Raw genomic sequence first — 6,000 nt, 5'->3', positions numbered from 1 at the left:
TTGACCTTGGTGACACGTAGGAAAATTTTGAATTTATGCTACGTTCCCCAGCAGTGAATAGGTACAATTACAAAATTTAATTCTTAATTAGCAATTCTAGGCATTAATGTGGAATATGAAAGCGAGCCAAACAATTGCAAATGTGAGACAAGAGCTAAGCATGGTGAACAAGTTCAACAAGTAAGTGGATAAACAAGCACAATATAATTCAAGTAAATACTAGGTGACAAATAACCACAAGTAGGAAGCTAGGGTTAGGAATAACCGCAACTCCGAGAGACAAGGATGTATGTTGATGTTCACTTCCTTGGAGGGAAGCTACGTCACTGTTTAGAGAGGTGGATATTACCATGAAGGCTCACCCTATTCTCTCTTTGAGATATCACCATGAAGGCAATTCTCAACCATTACTAGTAGACCTTGGGGTGGTCTCCAAACCCTCACAAACTTTCCGGGTGTAATCACAATGAACAATTCCTCTCCAAAGAACTCCTACTGCCTAGGAGTCTCCAACCTCCAGGAGTAACAAGAACGATGGGGAAAAGCTCAAGACTTGCTCAAATCACGAATTCTTTTGGTCAAGAGAAGGGGAAGGAGTGGATCCATCACTTGATTGGACAACTTCTTGAGAACTCTCTCAAATCCCTTTGGGATCTAGGATTTGGTGTATGAGATTGTGTGAGAGAGTGAAATGTGTTCTAGGGTTAGCTCAAAGTGAATGGTCAAACTTTTCTCGGAGTGGAAGAAGGCTATATATAGTGGTGGAGCAAATATGACCGTTGTAGAGTAAGTGCTTGTGCCCGGCCGGACATCCGGGCCAAGTGCCGGACATCCGACGTAGAGAGATTGCCATACGTAAATACAGTGCACATGAGTGAAACAGAGGAGCTGGACATCTGGCGCACCAGGGGAGGCCCGGACATTCGGTAGTGTGTCGGACATCCAGCGTGAGCATCCACCAGAGTGTCAAATTACTGGATGTGTCCGGTCGGATATCCGAGGGGCACACATCTGATAGAACACGAGTGCTCGGACATCTGGCCACCATATTACGGAAATGTGAGGCTATCTGGATAGACAGAGTCGGATATTCGGGGGAGCCCCAGACCTCCAACCACGAAGGAATGCCCAGACATCCGACCGTCTGGGACAATGAGAAGCAGCCTTCTCGGTGTTGTGTGGGCCGGATTTTCAGCTAGTTCCCGAACATCCGGCCACCCTCAACATAAAATTCTTATGAGAGATAGTGGGGGGAAGAATGTGTGGAAAAGATTGAACCCACTTTTGTTTGAATGAGATGGTTATTTTAGGAGAGGTGGCTAGATAGAAAATGGAAGGAATTTGCTATGACTTGAGCATGTCTTTTACTAACCCTATCGATCCCCTCTTAATAGTGCGGGATCCCTATACTCAAGAATGAAAGAAAACGAGATCTATAAACCTCTTTGTTCCTTCTTCCTTGAGTTGTATCAATTCTATGCGTCCGTGATCCACACAAATTGTCACTTGAGGACTAACACCCGAGATTTACTTGGCAAACATAGTTAGTCCCCTACATTACATTATCATTAGCAAAAAATATGATGTAAGGGCATGATTGCACTTTCACGCGGTTTAGTTATAGTCTCAATTGTAGTTTCTACAGTTGGTGTAGTAACTTCTGGTTTAGTTGTGCGGACAACTTATGGAACCGATTTTGTTTCGTAAGTTGATGTATACTACACAACCTTCTTCTTGTAGACATTGTTGGGCCTCCAAGTGCAGAGGTTTGTAGGATGGTAGCAAATTTCCCTCAAGTGGATGACCTAAGGTTTATCAATCCGTGGGAGGCGTAGGATGAAGATGGTCTCTCTCAAGCAACCCTGCAACCAAATAACAAAGAGTCTCTTGTGTCCCCAACACACCTAATACAATGGTAAATTGTATAGGTGCACTAGTTTGGCGAAGAGATGGTGATACAAGTGCAATATGGATGATAGATAAAGGTTTTTGTAATCTGAAAATATTAAAACAGCAAGGTAACTAATGATAAAAGTGAGCACAAACGTATTGCAATGCGTTGAAACAAGGCCTAGGGTTCATACTTTCACTAGTGCAAGTTCTCCCAATAATAATAACATAATTGGATCATATAACTATCCCTCAACATGCAACAAAGAGCCAGAGTCACTAATAGCGGAGAACAAACGAATAGATTATGGTAGGGTACGAAACCACCTCAAAGTTATCCTTTTGATCGATCTATTCAAGAGTCCGTAGTAAAATAACACGAAGCTATTCTTTCCGTTCAATCCATCCTAGAGTTCGTACTAGAATAACACCTTAAGACACAAATCAACCAAAACCCCAATGTCACCTAGATATGCCAATGTCACCTCAAGTATCCGTGGGTATGATTATACGATATGCATCACACAATCTTAGATTCATCTATTCAAACCAACACAAAGTACTTCAAAGAGTGCCCCAAAATTTCTACCAGAGAGTCAAGACGAAAACGTGTGCCAACCCCTATGCATAGGTTCATGGGCGGAACCCGCAAGTTGATCACCAAAACATACATCAAGTGGATCAATAGAATACCCCATTGTCACCACGGGTATCCCACGCAAGACATACATCAAGTGTTCTCAAATCCTTAAAGACTCAATACGATAAGATAACTTCAAAGGGAAAACTCAATCCATTACAAGAGAGTAGAGGGGGAGAAACATCATAAGATCCAACTATAATAGCAAAGCTCGCGATACATCAAGATCGTACCACCTTAAGAACACGAGAGAGAGAGAGAGAGATCAAACACATAGCTACTGGTACATACCCTCAGCCCCGAGGGTGGACTACTCCCTCCTCGTCATGGAGAGCGCCGGGATGATGAAGATGGCCACCGGAGAGGGATTCCCCCCTCCGGCAGGGTGCCGGAACGGGTCGAGATTGGTTTTCGGTGGCTACGGAGGCTTATGGCGGTGGAACTCCCGATCTATTCTGCTCTCCGATGGTTTTAGGATATATTGGTATATATAGGAGGAAGGAATACGTCAGGGGGCCACGAGGGGCCCACGAGGGTGGAGGGCGCGTCCAGGGGGGTGGGCGCGCCCCCCCTGCCTCGTGCCTTCCTCGTTGCTTCCCTTACGTACACCCCAAGTCTTCTAGATTGCTTCCGTTCCAAAAATAAGTTCCGTGAAGTTTCAGGTCAATTGGACTCCATTTGATTTTCCTTTTCTGCGATACTCTAAAACAAGGAAAAAAACAGAAACTGGCACTGGGCTCTGGGTTAATAGGTTAGTCCCAAAAATAATATAAAAGTGTATAATAAAGCCCATAAATATCCAAAACAAATAATATAATAGCATGGAACAATCAAAAATTATAGATACATTGGAGACGTATCAGCATCCCCAAGCTTAATTCATGCTCGTCCTCGAGTAGGTAAATGATAAAAACGGAATTTTTGATGTGGAATGCTACCTAACATATTTATCCATGTAATTCTCTTTATTGTGGCAAGAATATTCAGATCCATAGGATTCAAGACAAAAGTTTAATATTGACATAAAAATAATAATACTTTAAGCATACTAACAAAGTAATCATGTCTTCTCAAAATAACATGGCCAAAGAAAGCTATCCCTACAAAATCATATAGTCTGGCTATGCTCCATCTTCACCACACAACGTATTTAAATCATGCACAACCCCGATGACAAGCCAACCAATTGTTTCATACTTTTGGTGTTCTCAAACTTTTTCAATCTTCACGCAATATATGAGCGTGAGCCATGGATATAGCACTATAGGTGGAATAGAATGGTGGTTGTGGAGAAGACAAAAAGGAGAAGATAGTCTCACATCAACTAGGCGTATCAACGGGCTATGGAGATGCCCATTAATAGATATCAATGTGAGTGAGTAGGGATTGCCATGCAACAGATGCACTAGAGCTATAAATGTATGAAAGCTCAACAAAAGAAACTAAGTGGGTGTGCATCCAACTTGCTTGCTCATGAAGACCTAGGGCACTTGAGGAAGCCCATTGTTGGAATATACAAGCCAAGTTCTATAATAAAAATTTCCCACTAGTATATGAAAGTGATATCATAGGAGACTCTCTATCATGAAGATCATGGTGCTACTTTGAAACACAAGTGTGGTAAAAGGATAGTAGTATTGTCCCCCTTTTTGGGGCCTTCCTTTTTTATTTGGCCTTTTTTGGGACAATACTCTATGAATGATGATCACCACACTTCTATTTATTTACAACTCAATGATTACAACACGATACTAGAACAAAGTATGACTCTGTATGAATACCTCCGGCGGTGTACCGGGATGTGCAATGACTCATGAGTGACATGTATGAAAGAATTATGAACGGTGGCTTTGCCACAAATACAATGTCAACTACATGATCATGCAAAGCAATATGACAATGATGAAGCGTGTCATAATAACGGAACGGTGGAAAGTTGCATGGCAATATATCTCGGAATGGCTATGGAAATGCCATAATAGGTAGGTATGGAGGCTGTTTTGAGGAAGGTATATGGTGGGTGTAAGATACCGGTGAAAGTTGCGCGGTACTAGAGAGGCTAGCAATGGTGGAAGGGTGAGAGTGCGTATAATCCATGGACTCAACATTAGTCATAAAGAACTCACATACTTATTGCAAAAATCTATTAGTTATCGAAAACAAAGTACTACGCGCATGATCCTAGGGGGATAGATTGGTAGGAAAAGACCATCGCTCGTCCCCGACCGCCACTCATAAGGAAGATAATCAATAAATAGGTCATGCTCCGACTTTGTCACATAACGGTTCACCATACGTGCATGCTACGGGAACCACAAACTTCAACACAAGTATTTCTCAAATTCACAACTACTCAACTAGCATGACTCTACTATCACCATCTCCATATCTCAAAACAATTATCAAGTATCAAACTTCTCATAGTATTCAATGCACTTTATATGAAAGTTTTTATTATATCCCTCTTGGATGCCCATCATATTAGGACTAATTTCATAAACAAAGAAAATTACCATGCTGTTCTAAAGACTCTCAAAATAATATAAGTGAAGCACGAGAGTTCAACTATTTCTTCAAAATAAAACCACCGCCGTGCTCTAAAAGATATAAGTGAAGCACTAGAGCAAATGACTAACTACTCCAAAAGATATAAGTGAAGATCAATGAGTAGTCGAATAATTATGCAACTATGTGAAGACTCTCTAACATTTAAGAATTTCAGATCTTGGTATTTTATTCAAACAGCAAGCGAAACTAAATAAATAAAATGACGCTCCAAGCAAAACACATATCATGTGGTAAATAAAAATATAGCTTCAAGTAAAGTTACCGATGAACGAAGACGAAAGAGGGGATGCCCCTGAACGAAGACGAAAGAGGGGATGCCTTCCGGGGCATCCCAAAGCTTAGGCTTTTGGTTGTCCTTGAATATTACCTTGGGGTGCCTTGGGCATCCCCAAGATTAGGCTCTTTCCACTCCTTATTCCATAGTCCATCGAATCTTTACCCAAAACTTGAAAACTTCACAACACAAAATTTAACAGAAAACTCGTAAGCTCCGTTAGCGAAAGAAAACAAAACACCACTTCAAGGTAATGTAATGAACCCATTCTTTATTTATATTGGTGTTAAACCTATTGTATTCCAACTTCTCTATGGTTTATAAACTCTTTTACTAGCCATAGATTCATCAAAATAAGTAAACAACACATGAAAAACAGAATCTGTCGAAAACAGAATAGTCTGTAGTAATCTGTAACTAACGCAAACTTCTGAAACCTCAAAAATTCTAAAATAAAATTCTGGACATGAGGAATTTATCTATTAAGCATATTCAAAAGGAATTAACTAAATATCACTCTCCAATAAAAACTGGCAGCAATTCTCGTGAGCGCTAAAGTTTCTGTTTTTTACAGCAAGATCAACAAGACTTTCCCCAAGTCTTTTCAACAGTTCTACTTGGCACAAAC

The sequence above is a fragment of the Triticum urartu genome, chromosome 4A (assembly GCF_056163025.1).
Source record: "Triticum urartu cultivar PI428250 chromosome 4A, HENAU_Tu73, whole genome shotgun sequence".
Lineage (NCBI taxonomy): Eukaryota > Viridiplantae > Streptophyta > Magnoliopsida > Poales > Poaceae > Triticum > Triticum urartu.
This window is presented reverse-complemented; position numbering follows the sequence as displayed.